The 24,244-nt window shown below is 34.5% G+C and overlaps 1 long non-coding RNA gene across 1 annotated transcript in view; it reads left to right on the top strand.

Annotated features, from left to right (window-relative positions):
- Positions 1 to 5,662: 5,662 nt before the first annotated feature.
- Positions 5,663 to 24,244, top strand: part of LOC141278699 (uncharacterized) — a 105,843-nt gene continuing 87,261 nt past the window's right edge. Inside the window, exon 1 of the long non-coding RNA XR_012331746.1 lies at positions 5,663 to 5,867. This is a non-coding gene — a long non-coding RNA (uncharacterized lncRNA). The remainder of the gene's footprint in view (positions 5,868 to 24,244) is intronic.

The raw sequence follows: 24,244 nt of genomic DNA, 5'->3' as shown, positions 1-24,244 counted from the left end.
AATAATTACTGACAGTCACAAAAAACAGACATCTCAAGTAATGATTTTAGTGTTTTTTCTTTATGGGAAAATGCAAGCACCTGGGGTCATAAAAATTATCCTCAGATATGTATCTTGACTATCTAGGGGCCATTATATCCAAAGCACAGAATGCTTCCTGTTTTTCTCCATCCTCAGTACGGCTCAGGATGCACTGTTTGTGGACAACTGCAGTGGCTAATGGCTTAATCTTGTACAACTGGAATGGCAGGCAGCATTTTTTTCTTTATACCCAGAATAATCAGCATTTCTTTTGTTTTAATTATTTTGCTATCTTATATCTGATGAGAGAATTGAACCATGTTTTTGAACCATGTTTTTCCAATCACCTCAGTTTCTCCTTGATTCTCTGAGCAAGTATTATTCTTAGAGGCATACGTACCAAGCATAGGTTTTGTAAGAAACTCTTCAGCCTTTGGAATTCCAATAATTTCAGTGAGTTGTTTATCTGGTTAAATACAAGTAGATAGGATATTTTCATAGGTCTCCTTCTTTATTGCTATATTTGTTTATTAGGAAAATCTACCACTTGTGAAGGAAGCTACATTTTACTACTAGAAAATTAAAGCCATGGTAAGAGTTACATTGAATTAAATTTAGTGATCAACTTGAGACCAAGAAGAGGGTAGGACTTCTGCTGCCTGGCAGATCCCCCATATGGAGAAGCTAGATATCATAGATCTATCTCATTCTGCTAAACCCCATAATCAGATACATCAAGTATTTTCTGGGGAAACGTGAGTGAATAGGTGGTGAGAGAGTACGAGAGTTTTTCTAATGGAAAATGCTGTTATGTAGAAAGACACTTTAGGAGAGAAACACATAGGTTCTTCTCTAGTGCTTAGTACTAGGTCTAATGGTGTCTCCTCTGAATGAATGGGATGTGGAGTACAGAGGTGGGGGGCAGAGCTCCATAATATTAAGTGCCTCAAAGTCATTCTGAAAGTGATCTAGAAACATTGTTTTGCCAGAGATTAATGACAGGAGAAATCATAGCATATAACTGTTGGTAAATTAGATTTTTCTTCAGTCCTACAGTTGAGAATTTTCTCAGTTGTAGTGATAAGGAAGAATGCTAACAGAATTAAAGTATATGTAGAATATGATAACATTTACAAATATATTAGAACACATTCTTTCATATTTTATATTATTTCAGATTACAAAACAATAGATTTACTATAGAAAATGTGAATAATCTAAAAAATAATTTCATCAAACTATTAGAAATAATACAGTTCATGGTTGCTATATACAAGGTATATTTACAAAAATTGATTGCATGTACATACTATAGCAAAAACTGACAAGAGATTATAATAAATAAAAAGACACCACTAACATAAGCACTCATAAAAATAATACTGGACTTTACTAATAAAATCTAACTTATATGGGAAAATATTAAAAATCAACCAAAAGACCTAAAGATTTAAATAATAAGAAGTAACATTATCGTAAATTAATCTAAATTACAAAAATTAATTTGTAAATATGTCACTCCAAAATTCTGGTTGTATTTATTTGAGATATTGAAAGAACTTATTTTAAAGTTTTATGGGAGAATAAAGGGCTAAAATGGAGTGAATTAACTCCAAAAACGTGTTGGTAGAATGTGGGGATATGGGAACCCATGTGCACCTGATAGAGCAAAGCATTTACACAAAGCAACACGTCTAGATTTTCAAAGCATGTTGCTGAGTGAAAAATGCAAAACTTATTTCTATAGCACAGCATTAGGCATACAAATGAATATAAATATACATGAAATAATTATACATAAAATAAGAGAATATGCTTTAGAAGATGTATTATATGCCAGAATAAAATGATGTAAATAAATAAGTAAATAAACCAAAAGACAATTCTTGAACTCACAATAGAGGATAGTGGACAAAGGTGTATACTTAATGCAATTTCCTTGACAAAGTCCCAAATATATAAAACAGAGTTTAACTATGCATTTCCATTTATATCTATCTTAGTTTTCTCCTGGTTATAAAAGTACTAAGTTCTTTTAGTTGAAAATCAATAGAAGTATTGAGAATCAGTACACAAAACTATAACCACCCCAGTCTTCCCACATCCTTGCAATGGGAAACACTATTAAATTTTAGCTATATTTTTAATTCAGGCTTTCCTATAGATGTTATTCTATGTTTTCCTCATAATATTATTGATTAAATATTCTCCAATATTAAAAAAAATAACATTCCCTGGAAACATTTCAATGGCCGTATAATATCTTAGTCTCAATTACTAGGCTCAGACTAAATGCTACATAGGCCAAATAGAAGTTACCCATTAATTATGAATCACATTAATCAAAATTAATTATTTTCTTAGAAAAATTTGGAGTTTTTAGTTCCACATGATAGTATATCTGTGGCAGAGGAGAGTAGAATTTTATAACGTAAGGTATATTTATATAGAGAGAAGCCTTATATACAGATACTGTAGAAATAGAATTTTCCTGTTCATTTCAAGATGGTTAGCATGTGAGAACCACCGGAACCTCAAGGTTGCAAGTCCTACTCCATACCTCCATCTCCACCAGAAGTGCCCACTTCTTTTGAATCAGAAGTAAAAAAATTATAGGAGCTCAAGCACAGATTATCGGTATTAATTTTTACTTTGTACTTTTAAGTTTGCAACTGGGTTATACCAAATACCTAAATTTATGGAAAAATTGCTGTCTACTGACAGGAATGTGATTACCTGGAAAGGAATTCAGTTTGTGTGGGTAGGAAATAACAGGGGGAAGTGGAAAGAGATTTCTTAAAAGATGATTTGTGAATCACCTACTTAGTAGTAACCACTGAGAGGACAGAGTCAGTGACTCACAGAGAGAGTCCTGAGAAAGAAAAGATACTAGAGAGTGGGTAACAGCTTTGGAGAGAAGTAGGTGCTCTTCTAGTTAAATTTCGGAATGAGATAAAGGAAAGGAAGCATTTAAAAACAAGACCTACTAACCTGGAGGATATACAGTAATGTGCAGTAGCACATTACATGCTGTCAAGACTGTCAAATATCAAGGAGAAATCAAAGAGAAGGAGAGCTTAAGAAATGTCACCTGTATTTTAAGATCAATTTTGGAAATGCATAGAATGTGATGCTAAACCTTATAGAAAAGAAGAAAATACATTATGCTGGGAATTGATACCTTAATTCCACATTTGAAACTCCCAGATTTTTGAGACTTGGGAAAAAAAGTCCCATATTTTGCTACATATCTTAGCTTTTCCATTTAAAAAATGAAGGATTTAATTTCTTGATTTCCAAGACTCATTTTAGTTGTAAAATGTTAGACTTCTGTGACAAAATGCAAGACATTAAATTATATATAGTAATGTAAATGAAATAATTTTTTTAAATTTATTTATTTATGGCTGTGTTGGGTCTTCATTTCTGTGCAAGGGCTTTCTCTAGTTGTGGCAAGCGGGGGCCACTCTTCATCGCACGCACAGGCTCAGTAATTGTGGCTCACGGGCCCAGTTGCTCCGCAGCATGTGGGATCTTCCCAGACCAGGGCTCGAACCCGTGTCCCCTGCATTGGCAGGCGGACTCTCAACCACTGCACCACCAGGGAAGCCCATGAAATAATTTTGACTCATCATGCACATTAGATTGACAAGCATACATAATGGTTTTAATAAGATTACTTATCCATTTTCTTATATAAATATGAGCTATACATATTCTATAAAATTATTTTTTATACCTTTGTATCTTCTACCTATAATAAAAGAATATCTTAGAACTTAGACCAAACATAAAAGGAGAGAAAAACAAGACTTTGAGTCATATTAGCTTCATACTTTACTCATTTGGAAGTAGCCAAGGGACAGACTGGGGACATAGTCCTGGGGTGAAGCCACAGGACATGACAACGAAAGTCGCTGAGACTTTCCTCTGGCCAGACCTGTACAGAAGGCACATTCTTCCTTTGTATATTTGTACCCAACCCTAGGGAGGATCCAGGGAAAGAGGTACATGCCTGAGATACTTGAGTGACTGAGCAATTTTTCTAGTAAGACTGATCATTATCTAAATGGAGTCTTTAAATCATGGACTTGGATTTAAATTATTTAAATTATTCAGTAGACTCTTTAAATTATTGAATTGTATTAAGTTTTAAACTAGAAGTATCCAAAGTGAGAGTGTTTTCTCTAACCCATGAGTGGAAACATGGGGAGTAATGGTCATTGTTTATAGGCAAACTAAATTAGGCATATTTCTCTTAGTATATATGAAGTATTGTGAGTTAAATTTTGACACCCACATATGCCATTTTATACATCAGAAATCTCAGGCTCTATTCTGTTCCTGCTGTGTTCAGGTATATTGCTGCCTTCTAGAATACAGCTTATATAAACAGAAATAGATTCTCATATTTGTCCAAGCTGTGAAGTCCAAGGCAAGGGACCTCAGTGAGATCAATCAAAGATGCATTTTTTGACAATCACAAACAGGCAGTTTGAACAACATGGCAGTGCACTCTAATAGCTTATGTAGCTGCTTCATTTTATGCTGAGGAAATTCCTTCTTAAACTCTTGCTTTAATTTATTCTTGATGAGATGCTTACCGTTTCCTAAGAACAGTCCTGTTATTAGAGGATAAGTATCTAAGGAAGTTACGATGGAGCAGACAGCAAGATATAAGGAGGTCATGTATGGCCCTTTATTTATTTATTAAATAAACAACTATTGATCACCTAGCACATGTCAGACACTGTTTTGTGTGGTGGGGATAAAAGGATGATTAAGACTGACATGAAGTTTACATTACAATGAGGGGGGATAGAGACAATAAAATAATAAATAGGATGATTTCAGATTGCAATCAGTACTATAAAGAAAATAAACTCTTATAGCCAAGAGTCTGAGGGGTGTGGAAATTTCTATGGAAGGACTCTGTTAAAAGAAACCATTTCAACTTAAGTTAGAATCAGACACACGACAAGGGGGTCAGTGAGTTCAGGCAAAGGGAATAAAGCCACATGGATCAAACTTGGTTGGCTAAAGCAAGAGAGTGTACATTGGTTAGTTTGCGTATGGTGAGGGATGGGGTGGGAGATGATACAAGATGAGGCTGAAGAAGAGTCAGGGCTAAATCTCACAAAGCCATAGTAAGTAGTTTAGACTCTTTTCTCAGTGAGATTATGTAATGAATAATATTGGTGCCCAAATTCTCTCAGATCTCTATGACCATTTTTGTGCACATTTCAGCTTCAGTGTGCTTTTTTTCCAAGAACTAGTGCCTGTGACTCTTTTTTTAGATGATTGCTTTTCAGTGGCAGTGGCCTGCCTTATCCACATTGCAGAAAAGCATCTGAAAATTTATTTCTGTGACCTCCCTACCAGTAATTAGATGATTCATGGGTGCAGCCTCTGGTTGAGAAAATACTGAGGGTTAATTTTCTCTTCAGAGTTCTTTGGGATTAGGCTGAAAGGACCCTCTCTGGGACTTTGCCTGTGATAGAACCTTGCTTGGATTTCTCCCTTTCTCTGTTCTGCTCTCCCAGTTTCCCCTGGGAACAGTTCCTTACCAGTTTCCCTGGGAACATTTCCTTATAAAATCACTTGCATACCAAACCTCATCTCACAGTCTACATCTGGGAAACTCAAACTCTGACAGTTGGAAGATTTGGAGGAATCTAAAGAGAAGGACAAAAACTGACTAATGTTTTAAAAATATCACTGCGGCTGCTGTATGAAGAATGTTAGTAGGGCTGGGGGAGGCCAGAAAAGAAGAGACAAAGGCAGAAGGCTGTTTCAGTAATCTGGACTAGATAGCAAGCTATATGTTACCTGAAGTTCTCCAAGAGGTATGTGCATTGGAGAGACTGTCATAAATAATGCATTGAGGTATAAAAAGAAAATAATAAATTCTATTTCTTTGTATGAGTCTAGAAATCGAGAAATAGATTGTGCTTCACTACTCTAATTTGTCAGTACACACATTTATACTTTGAAATAAATTTTTATATTGAGGGATGCACTCAAGATTTTGTACTGAGGAGACAGGCCATCAAAACTTTTTGAAGGACACTGGTTTTAGACATCAGCCAACTTTATGTTTTCTTTTTTTTCATGCAGTCTATTCTTGGTAGTCTTATGGAATGTTTTTCTTGCATATGTGTCTCTAGCAAGATGTCTTTGCTTTTAATTCTTCATTTTGAGGAAGGGGATTTAATTATTTGGGTGCTCCTCTAGGTTAGCTATTTTGAAGAATGAGACTATTCAATTTCTTCTGAAGAAATGCATAACTAGTTACAGGGGCAAGTCTGATAATTCTCTATTATTTTCTGAGGATAAGAAAATTAAAAGTGCTCCAGATGCTTTAAGTGTAATATTCCATCTACTATAAATTGACTTTAGAATGCTTTCCTTACACAAGGTTAGGGCATGAGTGCTCATTAAGGACTATATACATTCATGGCTTGAGAATTCATCAGAAAACCAATTAAACTCAAAGAAAGTCTACAAAAAAAAATATTGTAAGCTGACTTTTTTCTCTCACTCAGCAGTCCTTTGCCACCTTTCACATCAGATATTACTATTTTAAAATGTGGATTTTATTATTCGGGTACAGTCAGGACAACAGATCTGGTGGCAATTGCCATTGAAGAGATAGTTTGCTTCTCACAGTTCCCAAGAGGAGGGACTTGCCATGCCATGCAGGGCCACATGGAGAAACATTGGAGTCAGGCAGGAGGCAGAAGGAGCAGGAAGAAGCAGTGGTAGGAGCCTTTATTGTGGTTTCCACAGGAAAGACAAGGCAGGGTGAGCAGGTTTGGGACTGGCAAGTTTGAATAATTTCAGTAGGCTCTGGGGTATAAGGGCTGTCCCTAGATGTTTATTTCCTGGCTCTGGGGTGATTAGGACAGAAAGAAAGTGACATGAGATCTGGACAAAAGAGAGGGTTGATAGTATAGGCTTTGGATTGGCTGATTTGCATGTGAAAGGCACACCTGCATGCTAGTCCATTCCTATCGCTATAAATTGGCTAGCCCTAGGAATGTCACTCTCTTCCATGTCAAAGCATCAGAAAATTAAAAGCATCATCAATGCATTCACAATGAAAGAAAGCAAATGGTTCTAGAATAGAATGAAAGAAGAAAGAGGAAAGTGAGAAAGAAATGGAAAGTAACAAAGAGAGTGAATGAAGAAAGGAAAAGGAAAGGGTAACTAAAGAAAAGGACACAAAAAAAAATCAAGAGAAAAGAATGGAGAAAACAAAGAAAAACTGTTTCCTTTGGACTAATTTTTTTTTTTTTTACATCTTTATTGGAGTATAATTGCAATACAATGGTGTGTTAGTTTCTGCTTCATAACAAAGTGAATCAGTTATAAATATAGATATGTTCCCATATCTCTTCCCTTTTGCATCTCCCTCCCTCCCACCCTCCCTATCCCACCCCTCCAGGCAGTCACAAAGCACCGAGCTGATCTCCCTGTGCTATGCGGCTGCTTCCCACTAGCTATCTACCTTACGTTTGGTAGTATATATATGTGCATGCGTCTCTCTCGCTTTGTCACAGCTTACCCTTCCCGCTCCCCATATCCTCAAGTCCATTCTCTAGTAGGTCTGTGTCTTTATTCCTGTCTTACCGCTAGGTTCTCATGACATTTTTTTTTCTTAAATTCCATATATATGTGTTAGCATACGGTATTTGTCTTTCTCTTTCTGACTTACTTCACTCTGTATGACAGACTCTAGGTCTATCCACCTCATTACAAATAGCACAATTTCGTTTCTTTTTATGGCTGAGTAATATTCCATTGTATATATGTGCCACATCTTCTTTACCCATTCATCTGATGATGGACACTTAGGTTGTTTCCATCTCCTGGCTATTGGAAATAGAGCTGCAATGAACATTGTGGTACATGACTCTTTTTGAATTATGGTTTTCTCAGGGTATATGCTCAGTAGTGGGATTGCTGGGTCATATGGTAGTTGTATTTGTAGTTTTTTAAGGAACCTCCATACTGGTTCTCCATAGTGGCTGTACCAATTCACATTCCCACCAGCAGTGCAAGAGGGTTCCCTTTTCTCCACACCCTCTCCAGGATTTATTGTTTCTAGATTTTTTGGTGATGGCCATTCTGACTGGTGTGAGATGATATCTCATTGTAGTTTTGATTTGCATTTCTCTAATAATTAATGATGTTGAGCATTCTTTGATGTGCTTGTTGGCAGTCTGTAAAGTTTCTTTGGAGAAATCTCTATTTAGGTCTTCTGCCCATTTTTGGATTGGGTTGTTTTTTTTTTTGTTATTGAGGTGCATGAGCTGCTTGTAAATTTTGGAAATTAATCCTTTGTCAGTTGCTTCATTTGCAAATATTTTCTCCCATTCTGAGGGTTGTCCTTTGGTCTTGTTTATGGTTTCCTTTGCTGTGCAAAAGCTTTGAAGTTTCATTAGGTCCCATTTGTTTATTTTTGTTTTTATTTCCATTCCTCTAGGAAGTGGGTCAAAAATGATCTTGCTGTGATTTATGTCATAGAGTGTTCTGCCTATGTTTTCCTCTAAGAGTTTGATAGTTTCTGGCCTTACACTTAGGTCTTTAATCCATTTTGAGCTTATTTTTGTGTATGGTGTTAGAGAGTCATATAATCTCATACTTTTATGTTTCCCTGTCCAGTTTTCCCAGCACCACTTATTGAAGAGGCTGTCCTTTCTCCACTGTACATTCCTGCCTCCTTTATCAAAGATAAGGTGACCATATGTGCGTGGGTTTATCTCTGGGCTTTCTATCCTGTTCCATTTGTCTATCTTTCTGTTTTTGTGCCAGTACCATACTGTCTTGATTACTGTACCTCTGTAGTATAGTTTGAAGTCAGGGAGCCTGATTCCTCCAGCTTCGTTTTTCGTTCTCAAGATTGCTTTGGCTATTCGGGGTCTTTTGTGTTTCCATACAAATTGCAAAATTTTTTGTTCTAGTTCTGTGAAAAATGCCAGTGATAGTTTGATAGGGATTGCATTGAATTTGTAGATTGCTTTGGGTAGTAGAGTCATTTTCACAATGTTGATTCTTCCAATCCAAGAACATGGTATATCTCTCCATCTATTTGTATCATCTTTAATTTCTTTCATCAGTGTCTTATAATTTTCTGCATGCAGGTCTTTTGTCTCCTTAGGTAGGTTTATTCCTAGATATTTTATTCTTTTTGTTGCAGTGGTAAATGGGAGTGTTTTCTTGATTTCACTTTCAGATTTTTCATCATTAGTGTATAGGAATGCCAGAGATTTCTATGCATTAGTTTTGTATCCTGCTACTTTACCAAATTCATTGATTAGCTCTAGTAGTTTTCTGGTAGCCTCTTTAGGATTCTCTATGTATAGTATCATATCATCTGCAAACAGTGACAGCTTTACTTCTTCTTTTCCAATTTGGATTCATTTTATTTCCTTTTCTTCTCTGATTGCTGTGGCTAAAACTTCCAAAACTATGTTGAATAAGAGTGGTGAGGTTGGGAAACCTTGTCTTGTTCCTGATCTTAGTGGAAATGCTTTCAGTTTTTCACCATTGGGAATGATGTAGGCTGTGGGTTTGTCATATATGGCCTTTATTATGTTAAGGAATGTTCCCTCGATGCCTACTTTCTGCAGTGTTTTTAATCATAAATGGGTGTTGAACTTTGTCAAAAGATTTCTCTGCATCTATTGAGATGATCATATGGTTTTTCTCCTTCAATTTGTTAATATGGTGTATCATGTTGATTGATTTACGTATATTGAAGAATCCTTGCATTCCTGGGATGAACCCCACTTGATCATGGTGTATGATCCTTTTAATGTGCTGTTGGATTCTGTTTGCTAGTATTTTGTTGGGGATTTTTGCATCTGTGTTCATCAGTGATATTGGCCTGTAGTTTTCTTTCTTTTTGGCATCCTTGTCTGGTTTTGGTATCAAGGTGATGGTGGCTTTGTAGAATGAGTTTGGGAGTGTTCCTCCCTCTGCTATATTTTGGAAGAGTTTGAGAAGGATAGGTGTTAGCTGTTCTCTAAATGTTTGATAGAATTCGCCTGTGAAGCCATCTGGTCCTGGGCTTTTGTTTGTTGGAAGATTTTTAATCACAGTTTCAATTTCAGTGCTCGTGATTGGTCTGTTCATATTTTCTATTTCTTCCTGGTTCAGTCTTGGCAGGTTGTGCATTTCTAAGAATTTGTCCATTTCTTCCAGGTTGTCCATTTTATTGGCATAGAGCTGATTGTAGTGATCTTTTGTATTTCTGCGGTGTCCATTGTTACTTCTCCCTTTTCATTTCTAATTCTATTGATTTGAGTCTTCTCCCATTTTTTCTTGATGAGTCTGGCTAATGGTTTATCAATTTTGTTTATCTTCTCAAAGAACCAGCTTTTAGTTTTATTGATCTTTGCTATTGTTTCCTTCATTTCTTTTTCATTTATTTCTGATCCGTTTTTTATGATTTCTTTCCTTCTGCTAACTTTGGCGTTTATTTGTTCTTCTTTCTCTAATTGCTTAAGGTGCAAGGTTAGGTTGTTTATTTGCGATGTTTCCTGTTTCTTAAGGTAGGATTGTATTGCTATAAACTTCCCTCTTAGAACTGCTTTTGCTGCATCCCATAGGTTTTGGGTCGTCGTGCCTCCATTGTCTTTTGTTTCCAGGTATTTTTTAATTTCCTCTTTGATTTCTTCAGTGATCACCTCGTTATCAAGTAGTGTATTGTTTAGCCTCCATGTGTTTGTATTTTTTACAGATCTTTTCCTGTAATTGATATCTAGTCTCATAGTGTTGTGATCGGTAAAGATACTTGATACAATTTCAATTTTCTTAAATTTACCAAGGCTTGATTTGTGACCCAAGAATGATCTATCCTGGAGAATGTTCCATGAGCACTTGAGAAAAATGTGTATTCTGTTGTTTTTGGATGGACTGTCCTATAAATTTCAATTAAGTCCATCTTGTTTAATGTATCATTTAAAGCTTGTGTTTCCTTATTTATTTTAATTTTGGATGATCTGTCCATAGGTGAAAGTGGGGTGTTAAAGTCCCCTACTATGAATGTGTTACTGTCAATTTCCCCTTTTATGGCTGTTAGTATTTGCCTTATGTATTGAGGTGCTCCTATGTTGGGTGCATAAATATTTACAATTGTTATATCTTCTTCTTGGATCGATCCCTTGATCATTATGTAGTGTCCTTCTTTGTCTCTTGTAATAGTCTTTATTTTAAAGTCTATTTTGTCTTATATGAGAATTGCTACTCCAGCTTTCTTTTGGTTTCCATTTGCATGGAATATCTTTTTCCATCCTCTTACTTTCAGTCTGTATGTGTCTTAAGGTCTGAAGTGGGTCTCTTGTAGACAGCATATATATGGGTCTTGTTTTGTATCCATTCAGCCAATCTGTGTCTTTTGGTGGGAGCATTTAGTCTATTTACATTTAAGGTAATTACAAATATGTATATTCCTATTCCCATTTTCTTAATTGTTTTGGGTTCATTATTGGACTAAATCTTAAGTTCGGATGATTTTAATAAGATATTGTAATAACTGTTTTAAAAGTTGTTTTAACTACTTTTATTTCTGTGTGGACTGACTCAATTATGTGAAGAAAAATGTAGCTAAGTAGATTTGAGACAACTGAATGACTACATAATTCATAAAATTACATTGAAATATACTGAATGGATTTCAATTTAGGATTTTGCATAATTTATTTTTGTAAATTGTGTATGCTTGAATGATTTCTTCCTTAAATGAATAATGGAGATTTCTGGTAGTCAAGAATTGAGAACTTGACAGGTGTTTGAGAGAGAAGCTAGAACTCTTGTTTCTGATAAAATATGGAGAAATTATTTAAAAAATATATATTTTTTGTTACTGTTTTTACTTTTTCCTTTTTCTTCTCTCGTTGCACCAAGATTATTTACATTAGCTTGAATAAACACCATTTAATGACTGTATATATTCTAGGTTTTACAGGTGTCACAATTTTCTTTTGAGGTCACCTTGGGTTTTGACTCCTATTGAAACTTTTGCCACTACATGAAAACCTTCCAGTGTACTTGCTTTTTCTCATTTATTACTAATCTGATATTTCTAAACATTTCTTATGTGCCTGAGAGAATGAATATACAATGGAGAATACATGACAATTGATCTTGGACCTGTAAAGCAAACAGCCCAAGAAGACAAACCACAATCTCTGAAGCATTCAGCACAGAACAGTCAGGACTTGGTCAATGACTGCCAGATTCCCTAATTTTTGTTCCTCAGGACCAACGAGAGAGAGCCAAGTACAGTCCCCAAACCAATCACATAGGAAGATAGGATGTTCCATTTCTAGGTAGCCTGCCACTAGCCTTCTATGCCATCAGCCCCCAATCAGAGCACAGCATAAGCCTTCTCTATTTCCTTTTACTATAAAGCTTTCCCACTCCCCTCCCTGACTTAGAGTCTTTGCCAAGGCAGATGATGGTAGTTGACTCCCTTGGCCAGCAAGCTCTGAGTAAATAGTCTTTGAATGGTCTTCACTATTTCCACATGCTTTTTCTTTTCCTGAGACTAATTTGTTTTTCTCTCACTAGTCTTCATAATTCTTACTTATACTAAGGTGAATGATGTTGTCTTTCTTTAGTACTAGGTATTTCTTGAAAAATGGAATGATATTATACCAGGCAGGGAGGAACACAGGTAAAAGTGTGACTGGAGGTAGGTGGATTTTTTCCCCCTTTAAATATCTTACAATTTTATTTGGAAGTTATTCCTCAATAAAGCTGAAAAAAAGGCAAAAAATACCATATAAAAATAAAATACATATTGTTTGAATATTACAATTGTGTACAACACCTTTACTCAAAGAAAGAACATAAAAAGCATAAGAATTTGCTGTCAGGGCTTTGAGACTTTTTACAATTATTTGTTCTTATGGACTTTTGACATACACTTTCTAACACTTACTCAATGATAAAATCTTTTCCTTCTCGTAGTACCAAAATATGTTTTCAAAACATTTTGGGGGTAGTATAAAAAATATGGGATTACATATCAAAGGTCCTGAATTTAAAAGTTTTCCCATTTACAAATCTATTTAACCTGTGGCAATTCATTTAACTGCTCTAAGTTTCCAGTATTTTAATCTGCTAATGAAACTAACATTGCTTTCTTGGTATAGATCACATTTAAAGAACAATGAAAAGTGTTTTGTAAACAGTTAAATGACTCACAAATATGCCCCCTTCCTTTTTTTTTTTTACTTAAAAATTTTTAATTGTGGTAAAGTACACATAAGATTTATCATCTTAACAATTTTTATCTGTACAGTTCAACAGTGTTAAGTATATTCACATTGTTTTGCAACCAATCTCCAGAATTCTTTTCATCTTGCAAAACTAAAACTCTATACCCATTAAGCAACAACTCATACCATATCATTTCTAAGGATATTTGTAAATTAATATGTGATAAAGGCTGTAAGGTGAAAGGATGTTGTCCTGACTGTAGATTCAGGATTCACTCTGAAGGACAATTTTGATGGGCATGGAACAACTTTACCCTGCTCCGTAAAATGGCTCAATTCTGGCTTCATTTACCATTTATTCATTTTGACAACTGTTGTCTCACATTTTTCTTATCCTATTCCACTTCAGCCAAAATGACATTTCCAAAACTGTAGTGAGAGCATATATTTCTCAGTTTGAAATCCTTGGGTGGCTTCCTGGTATTCTGAGAATAAGAGCAAAATCTTTAATATGCCCTATTAGACCTTGCAAGCTCGAATTAGCTTATATCTTTGGTTTCATGTTCTAATAATTTCTGTTATATACTGGTTCCGCCTTACTGAATTTCGGTTCCTGGGGAGGGTTCATCTGTTTTCATAGGTCCTTCTTTTGTATATATACATACTATGAAAGCTTTTTGCCAGCCCCCTTCACTTAGGGTCATTTCCAGAAAGCTTGAGAGAAGGTTTAGAGCATTTCATGAGATCTACTTGAGATCATCTTGTAATAACAAGTTTCCACTATTCTATGTTATATTACCAGTTGGGTCCAGAAAAGCAAATACAACTTTCATGGAGTGAGGTGTTAATGGAGTACAGAGAGACATTGAATTACAATGTTTACATCTATCAATGGCAACAAGAATGAAAATAGCACCTAAATAACTTTACATTAGAACATAGACCAAGAACTCAAACTCTATTAGAATTACAGTGGCTACATGTCAGTGGTACTGTTGTAAAATGCTAGGTATATAGGTGTCAGCTGAGGAAAACATTTTTAGGTACAACAGAAAAACGACCAATTGTTTAACTCACTCTCTGGTTTAGAGATTTGACCTTTTCATGTTAATAAGTATTCCTGAAGCCAAGAGTTTTTAATGGTGACTAATGCCATTTATTTTGTAATTCCCTTTTCTAAGTATGGATGATAAACCAAACCAAAGCAAACGATACTAAAGTATTTTCATAAAGTGTAATACACAGGTTGAAATCGAGGTTACTGTTTACCAACCTGTGACATGGAAGGCAAGGTTTTTTTTTCACATAAAAGAGAGAGTGGTATGAAGTATTAATACCATGAGAAAGGTAAAGTATTTCTTTATACTCTGGAAAACCAGCTGTGCTGAAGCTTAGCAACAATCTTAAAATAGAATGGAATGTGTGGAAATCTGGTTATTGTTGTCAACTGTTTTTTTACGTTCTTCACTATGATTTTCTTATTGAGGAGGTATCCACTGCAAAATAATCATGTGCTGCTTGTCAGAACAGTTTAAAGTCATGGAGATACAGAGGCAGACAGAAGAGAGTCAGGAATATTTTCTTCAGGCAACTAGCTATAACTTTTTGATTTATATTAACAGACTTGGTGGCCAGTTACCATGGTGGTTAAACCACATCCAGAATTTTGACAGATTCCTGGAAAGTGAAACCATATTGTTCTAATTAAACATAAAAATATGAAACTGGTAGGCTTTTAAGTACTTTATCATTTATGTATTAATGCACAGTAATTAATTATTGACCTTTGAAATAGAGAAACTAGAGGTGATTTTTCTTCAATAAATTATTATTTCAATTCAAGGAATAAAAATTACAAAATTGGGCAGGAAATGACAATATTTACAATAGTTATGATTCATTTTTGTCAATTCTAGTGATTTTTTGGTTGAAAGTATATACTTACCTTTAAAGAGTTAGCTATTTTGTTGTGATTTCCCATAGTCTATCAAGAGATTAGTAATTTCAAGGCTTTAGACATAAAAATCCACCATTAAATAATTTGGTTTTGAGAGAATAACTGATTCAAAAGTCAAGTCCATGTTACTCAATATGGTAGACAAATTTCTCCCAGAAGCCCCAGCCCATACGTCCCTCACCCTTTATACCCCAGAAACAACAAAGTGCTATCATTTTATGCCCATATTTTATGCTTCTTGAATCTAAATTTCTCTTGATAATCTCACCTGTGTTTGAGTTTCTTACTGCCTTCTCATTACATCACTGAGAATAAATTGGGATTGAAAATAGTATCAGCAAAGTAAATGAAAAAAAATGTAAAATACATTAACAATTGTATAATTCCTCACAATATCAAAAATTTAGAGTAAAATTAAAACATAATGAAATAAAATTTATGCTTTGTGTGATGCACAGAAACTAAACTTCTCTGAAATCTCCTAATTTGTAAAATAGCATAATGTCACTGAACTTGAAGGGCTATTTTAAGATTAAAAGAGAAAGTATGTGAGTAAAATCCACTGTTTGTTATATTATAAAGCTTGGAGTTATCCTGGATTTGTCACATTTTTTTCAACCCTACCTCTTATCTATCAACAAAGCAAATTGATTATGGTTTCAAAACATATCTTTGAAATTACCACTTCTCAACACCTGTACCAACATTCCTTTTGTCAAATGAACAGCCAATGCAAATGACTCCTACCTACATGCTTTGTATTCAGTCTTGCCCCCTACACCACTCTCCAAGATCCTTTAAAATAAAGCTGGTTTACATCATTATACTTTTAAAATATCTAAAATGTTTCCTTTTCAACCTTAAAATAAAAAGTAGTCTAGTTGTACTTTGTAAGACTACATTGTTAGGCCCCTGGCTCACTAGCTAATCTCTCAAAAAAAAAAAACAAAAATCAAAAAACACAAAACCAAAGCCAAAAACCAGCCAAACAAAAAAATAACAGAAATAACACTAACCTCAGGTCTTTTTTCATTGTTACCTCTGAATGGAACATTCTGTTCAGATATTCCAGTGGTATATTTCATCATTTCATTGGGTCTTTATATAAATATTACCTCATCAAGAGTTCTTTGATTATCCAAACTAAAAAGTATGCCCTCTTAATTTTTAATTTTATTTCCATTATTTGTTTTCATAATGTCACTTAATGCAACCTGACATTAGGTTATCTATCAATCTATTTATTTACTTACAGTTTTTTCCACCCCCAGTATCTAGGCTCTAGGAAGGCATTTAAACTTGTTTTTGTTTTCTAATTAATCACCAGCATCTGGCATACACTAAAGGCTCAATAAATACCTATTTAATTAATAGAAAAACAGATGAATTAATGAATAGAATATAGCTAGGATGTGCTATTATAACAAAAAACCCCACCTCATATACATTACCACATATATTCTTTCAAATAATAATGTGAGGTGGGCATTCATTATATTCCAGGTTTTATACATAAAAAGTGAGAACAAGAAATCTTAAATTACTTGCTCACTACCTTGTATCAAATAGCTTTTCTAAATTTAGCTTCTTGTTTTTTGGTCTGTAGAAAAACATCTTTTCTTAACAGGGATACCAGTTTCCTCCAGAGAAATAAAGGTAAAGCAGGAGCTAGTCAATGATTCTCAGATCAGGCTGTACATTAGAATTATCTGAGGCAATTAAAACAAAAACTATTGAGTGTTAAACAGGATTATAAGACAACTAAATCAGAAAATCTAAGAGTAGGGTGTGGGCATTTACCTGGTTTATATGCAGTGAACATAGGCGTGCATATATCTTTTTTGCATTAGTATTTTTGTTTCCTTTGGATAAATACCAAGAAGTGGAATTGATGGATCATATGATAGTCCTTTTTTTTAAATGTTTTGAGGAAACTCCATAATGCTTTTTATAGTGTTAAACAAATTTACATTCCCATCAATAGTGCACAAAAGTTCTCTTAACATCCTCACCAACTCTTGTTATACCTTGTCTTCTTGATAGCTATTCTAACAAATGTGAGGGTTTAGTTTTGGTTATAATAGACCTTTCATTTACTTGGATGTATTTATTCCTAGGTATTTTTATGCTGTTGTAAATGGGACATTTTATTTCTTTTTCAGATGTTTTATTATTAATATGTAGAAATGCAACTAATTGTTACATGTTGATCTTATATCCTGCAACTTTACTGAATTTGGTGATTAGATCCAACAGTTTTTTGGTGGAGTGTTTGGGATTTTCTATTAAAAAAATTATATCATCCGTAAAAGAGTAAACAGTTTTACTTTTTCCTTTCTAATTTGGATGCCTTTTATTTCTTTGTCTTGCCTAACTATTCCAGCTAGGACTTCCAGTACTATAGTGTATTGTATAAGAGTGATAATAATGGGCATCCTTATATTTTTCCTGATCTTAAAGGAAAAGATTTCAATTTTTCAATATTTAATATAAGGTTAGCTGTGGGTTTGTTGTCCATGGCCTTTATTATTTTGAAGTTTGTTCTTTCTATACCCAAACTGTTGAGGGTTTTCTTCATGAAAGAATGTTGTATTTTGTCAAATGCTTTCTCTACAACTATTGAGATGATCATATGATTTTTATCTTTCATTCTATTAATGTAATGTATTACAATTATTGATTTGTGTACGTTGAACCTTCCTTTCATCTCAGGGAAAAATCCACTTGGTTACTGTACATAATCATTTTAATGTGGTCTTAAATTTGGTTTGCCAATATTTTGTTGAAAAATTTTACATTTATATTCACTAGGGGTATTGATTTATAGTTTTCTTTCTGTGTTTCTTTTGATCTTATGTATTTCTTTAGTACCAGCTGGAATGTCTCCCCTTTCATTTCTTATTTTAGATTTTCACTCCTTTCTTCTTAGTCTAGCTAAAGGTTTGTCGATTTCATCTTTTCAGAAAACTAGTTTTTAGTTTCACTGATTTTTTTTTCTTGTCTCTATTTCTTTGTTTCCAGCCTGATATTTATTATTTCTTTCTTCTGCCAAATTTGTGCTTAATTTGTTCTTCTTTTTCTAGTTGCTTGTGGGGTGTAAAGTTAAGTTGTTTATTTGATATCTTTCCACCCTCTTAATATATGGATTTGTCACTATAGACTTTCCTCTCAGAATTATGTTTGCGGCATCCTATAGGTTTTGATATGTTGTGTCCATTTTCATTTGTTTTGCAACATTTAAGAATTTCTCTTTTGATTTCTTCTTTGACCCATATGTTGTTCAGAAGTGTTGTTTAGTTTCCATACATTTCAGATTTTCTAGCTTTTCTCTTGTTCATTTCTAGTTTCATAACTTTGTGGTCAGAGAGGATAGTTGGTATAATTTCAGTCTTAAATTTGCTAAGACTTGTTTTGTGTCCTATCACTTGATCTATCCTGGAGAATGTTCTGAGTGCATTGAAAAGAGTGTATATTCTGCTGCTGTCACATGGAATGTTCTGTAGTTGTCTATTAAGTCCATTTAGTTTAAAGTATGTTTCAATTCCAATGTTTCCTTGTTGATTTTCTGACTGGATGATCTATATCCATTGGTGAAAGTAGGGGTACTGAACTCCCCTACTATTATTGTAATGTCTATTTCTCCCTTCAGATTTGTTAGTATTTGCTTGATATATTTAGGTGCTTCAATTTTGGATGCATACATATTTACAATGATTTTTATATCTTCTTGATGCATTTTTCAATATATAATGACTTCTTGGTCTCTTATTACCATTTTTGGCTTAAAGTCTATTTTGTCTGGTATATGTTTGGCTATCCCTGTTTTCTTTTGGTTTCCACTTGTGTGGAATATCATCTTCCACTCCTTTACTTTGAACCTATTGTGTCTTTAAAGCTGAAATGAGTCTCTTGTACACAGCATATAGTTGGGTCTTATTTTTTTAATCCATCCAGGCACTCTGTGCCTTTTGATTGGTGAATTCAATTCATTTACATTGAGTGATTATTGATATGTAGGGACTTACTAAAATGATCTTATTAATCATTTTCTGGTTGTTTTGTATTTCCACTGTTTCTTTTTCCCTCCGTCTCTGTCTACTTTTGTAAATTGGTTATTTTCCATGGTGATATGCTCTGTTTCCACTTTCTTTGTCTTTTGTAGATTTACTCTCCTTTTTTGCTATGTGGTTAACTTAAAGATTATATAAATCATCTTTCAGATAAAACAGTCCATTTTAGGCTGATAGCAACTTATCTTCAAAACCTCTAAAGGCTCCCCCCCTTTACTATTCCTTTTTTTTTTTTTTTTTTTTTTTTGTGGTACACAGGCCTCTCACTGTTGTGGCCTCTCCCGTTGAGGATCACAGGCTCCGGACACGCAGGCTCAGCAGCCATGGCTCACAGGTCCAGCTGCTCTGCGGCATGTGGGATCTTCCTGGACCGGGGCACGAACCTGTGTCCCCTGCATCAGCAGGTGGACTCTTAACCACTGCACCACCAGGGAAGCCCTACTATTCCCTTTTATGTTACTGATATTACAATTTACCTATTTTTAATGTCATGTATTGGTTAACAATTTATAGTATCTATAGTTATTTTTACTACTCTTTTCCTTTAAGTTTTTACTGTAGTTGAGTGGTTAACTCTCATTCTAAAAGAGAGTTACTGTTTTCTAAATCTGACAGTCTATTTTTTACCTTTACAACTGTATTGAACACTTTCATATGTTTTCATGTCACTGATTAGCATCATTTCATTTCCTCCTGAAGAGCTCCTTTCAGCTTTTCTCTCAAGACAGGTGTAGCGTTGGTAAACTCCCTCAGCTTTTGTTTTTCTGGGAAAGCCTTTATTTCTTTTTTATATCTAAAAGATAACTTTTCTGGATAAAGCATTCTTGGCTGATAAATTTTTTCTTTCAATACTTTGAATACATCATTACACCTTTTTCCTAGCCTGTAGAATTTCTGCTGAGAAATTGCTGATACCCTAGTGGAGGTTGCTTTGTAGGTTACTTTCTATTTTCTATGGCTGCCTTTAAGATTCTTTCTTTATTATTGATTTTTGACAGTTTCATTATAATGTGTCTTGGAGAAGGTCCTTATGTATTTAGATAATAGTGTGTTCTGTTAGCTTCATGAATGTGTATGTCCAAGTCCAGCCCCAAGTATGGGTAGTTCTCAGCTATTATTTCTTTATACATATATTCACCTTATCCCTCTCTTCTCTTTCTGGAATCCCAATTATTTGATTATTTGCCTTTCTGATCATAATCTGACAGCTCTCTAGGTTTTCTTCACTCTTTTAAAATCTTGGTTCCCTCTCTTCTATTATTTCTATATTCTAATCTCCAAGTCATTTGTTCTTTCCTCCATGTGATTTGCCCTGATACAGATGTTCTCTATAGCATTCTTCATCTCATTTGTTGAATTCTTCAACTCCAGAATTCCTATTTGGTATTTTTGTTTTGTTTTTTATATATAATTTCAGTCTCTTAGGTAAAGAACTCCTTCTGTTCATTGCTTTTATTCCTGATAGCATTGAATTGTTTTTCTGAGTTTTCTTATAGTGTGTTGAATTTCTTCATAACAGCTATTTTAAATTCTTTACTAGTTAGTTCACAATATTCTGTGCACTTCAGTTTGGTTGCTGGAGAATTATTATTTTCTTTTTGTGATACCATTTTCCCTTGGTTTTTCATATTGTTTGTTCCTATGTGCTTCTGCTTTTACATTTGAAGTAGCACATATCTTCTTAACTAAACTTTTCTCTTTTGTATTCAAGAATTCAGTGCTATAGTTTAATTTTGCTGTTCTCCCTTGTCCACCAAGCTTGGCTTATTTCCTGAGCAAGGTCCCTGTCTATCAGAGCTTACTCTCATGGGCGTACTCGGTATCATGCACAAGAAGCCAGCAGCAGAGTGGAGGGAGGTGTGGGTTTAGCACTCACGGCTTAGGGGGTGCTCAGGAATCCAGTGGGAGATGCTCTAATGAGGCCTTCCTAGAGGTTTGTGGGTGGACTTCCTGTTGAAGTCCTGAAGTAGACAGCAGGAACCATGTTTCTTTAATGCCCTTTGATATTCTTATCTGTCTCCTTCCTTTTCTCCTCCTTTCCCCCAGTCATGGAGGTTGTTCCTCAGAAATCAGGGTGGTTCTGGGGAGAAACAGCTTTCTCCAGCCACAGCCCGTGCAACTGGGGTAGCCAGAGTGACTCATCACTTTCACTTTTCACCTACTATGTGGGAAAGGTCTCTGCTTTCCACCTCCCCTGTGGGAAAGGTCCCTACTGCCACTGCCAAACATCTAAGCCCTTTGAAGTATCACCCTAGGGATGGGGGTAACTCTGGTAAGTTCCTCTTCTTCCTCTGCATCCAAACTCTCTCTATCCAGTTCCAGTGGTATGCTGGAATCTCCCCTCAGGCAGGTTGCACTTCGACAGTTTGTCTCTCATCTGTGAGTATCTGTTCAAGTTTGCTCTCTCCAGGTATTTTTCTGATCATGGTGAGTGGAGATGGGGTAGGTTCACTGAGTTTTTTGGATCCAAAGCCCCTTCTGAAGCCTTGTTTGTTTACTTTTGGATGCATAGATAGGCAAGACTATTACTTGATCCCTTGCTTTAAGGTATGAGGCACTTTTGTTCAGTTATGAATATCTCTAATTGTTTAAAAAAATGGGGGAGAGACAATAAGAATGACTTAAAGGTCCACAATGCTGACATCACTCTTCCTGAGGTGTCATGATTAACAGTCTCACTTTGGTGATGTTGTCATCACACTTCTGGCCTGTGAACAGTATTGATGAAGCAAGGCTGAAAGCAGTATTTTGAAAAATCATGGATTCCAAACCAGAGGCTGAAAGCCTATATTTATATAAATATAAATTTACTTTTAAATTTATTTTTAAATTTAAAATATAAAATTAAAATTTAGACTTCCCTTTAGACTGAGCCTAAAGAGAAGATCTAATGTTTTTAGGAAAATTAAAAAAAAAAAAAAAAAAAAAAAGGTTCATGCAAATGGTCATGAACCTGGTACTGGAAATTTTCAGCTGCTATAGCCAGAAACTAGAAATATAGAGAACAGCACTTTCAGAATTCTGTGAAAATTATTACATAACCAAAATATCAATCAATATTTCCATAGTCAAAAACTGTAAATATTAACTAACAAGTTAAAATAATTTTATCCTATAAATATATAAATATTTATATATTTATATTGTTCAGTTACAAGTGCCTATCCTGAATAGTTTGCGTTAGAAAGAAGAGAATTCTAAGTACAAAGAAAAAAAGAGAAAAAAATAGGTATTGTGATCTCTACTTAAGAGATGATGTCTAAACATCTTTCTGAGGTCTGACTTAAAAGCAGTGTTGTGTTTGTTTCTGTGTTTGTGGGTAGGCTAGTAAATGGATGTTTAAATCAACAGTGAATTGAGTATTTAAAATAAAGGTAAAGGAGTTGAAAGAAAAGACTATTCAGGTTAAAATGAGAAACACATAAGATAAATGAAAATGGAAAGTTGAAAGGAACAAAGTCAATAAGAAAACAAATATTCATGCCCAAAGCAGCAGGGTCAACATTTAGTATCTGATAAAGTATTTGAGAAGGAAAGAAATATGCAATAAGAAAAGGGTTATTTTACAGGAATAAGTAGAATTGTCCATACTGAAGATATTACAGTATCCAGTATACTGGATAACATAACAAAATATATAAAGTGAAAACACTTAAAAATACAGAAGAGAAATGACAGATATATAATAACAGTAAGACCTTGACCACCACCATCCCTGCAACATAAAATGCATAGACAAAAAATAAAAAATTATAGTTTAAAAATATATCTAGTAAGCTTTATTTAAGTGTGACTTGGCTGTCTGACATGGGAGTTATTCTACTGCAACTTTGCATTGTTTCACATTCTTGTCAACTCTTGTTATTGTCAACTTTTAATTTTAGTCATTTGGAAGTATCTATAGGAGTAGCACATTGAAGTTTTTTTTTGCATTTCCCTCATGATTGATGACACTGAACACTATATGATTATTACCTATTTAGATACACTTTTTAAAAGTTCTTGTTCAATTATTTCATCCATTTTTAATTTGGTGTTTCTCTTATCTTGCTGATTTGTAAGAGTTCTTTATGTATTCTCAGATATGAGTTATTTGAAAAAAAACATACAAATTAAAGGAACTGGCTTCCCTGGTGGTGCAGTGGTTAGGAGTCTGCCTGCCAATGCAGGGGACATGGGTTTGAGCCCTGGTCGAGGAATATCCCACATGCCACGGAGCAACTAAACTTGCGAGCCACAACTGCTGAGCCTGTGCTCTGGAGCCCGCGGGCCACAACTACTGACACCCACGTGCCTAGAGCCTGTGCTCCGCAACGAGAAGCCACCGCAGTGAGAAGCCCGCACACTGCAACAAAAAGTAGCCCCCACTTGTCACAATTAGAGAAAGCCTGCGCACAGCAACAAAGACCCAACACAGCCAAAAATAAATAAAATAAATTAATTTAAAAAAATAAAATGAATTGTAAGTTTAAAATAAATAAATAAATAAAAAATAAAGGAACCAAGAGGAAAAACAGACAATAAGAGAAGAGAATTTCAAAATCTGAATAATCCATGTGAAGAGATGAAGCGTTAGATATTCACCCATAAAATAATTGCAAGCTGATATAAAATAGAATTACAACAGGTAAGAACAATTTGAAAAAAAAAGTAATAGTGAAAATTAAGCATTTATTAGTAGCTTTGAACAAAGATTCAAGGAAGTTCTAGAAAAGAGAATTAAAATGCAATAGGAAAAATAGAAATAAATGCAGGAAAAGATACAAAAATTAAATGACAAATTCAAGATGTTAAAGATTCAAATTTAGATAAAAAGATTCAAATTTTAAGAGTTCTAGGAAGTGAAGTTATAGAAAATTGGTGATACATTACACATTGCAGGAGACTGGGCTTAAAGAGAAGATCTAATGATTTTAGGAAATTTTTAAAAAAATGGTTCATGCAAATGATCATGAACCTGTTAC

The sequence above is a fragment of the Tursiops truncatus genome, chromosome 5, assembly GCF_011762595.2.
Source record: "Tursiops truncatus isolate mTurTru1 chromosome 5, mTurTru1.mat.Y, whole genome shotgun sequence".
In the NCBI taxonomy this organism is placed as follows: Eukaryota; Metazoa; Chordata; class Mammalia; order Artiodactyla; family Delphinidae; genus Tursiops; species Tursiops truncatus.
Note: the sequence above shows the minus strand (reverse complement) of the source record. Positions and strands in the feature narration are given on the sequence as shown.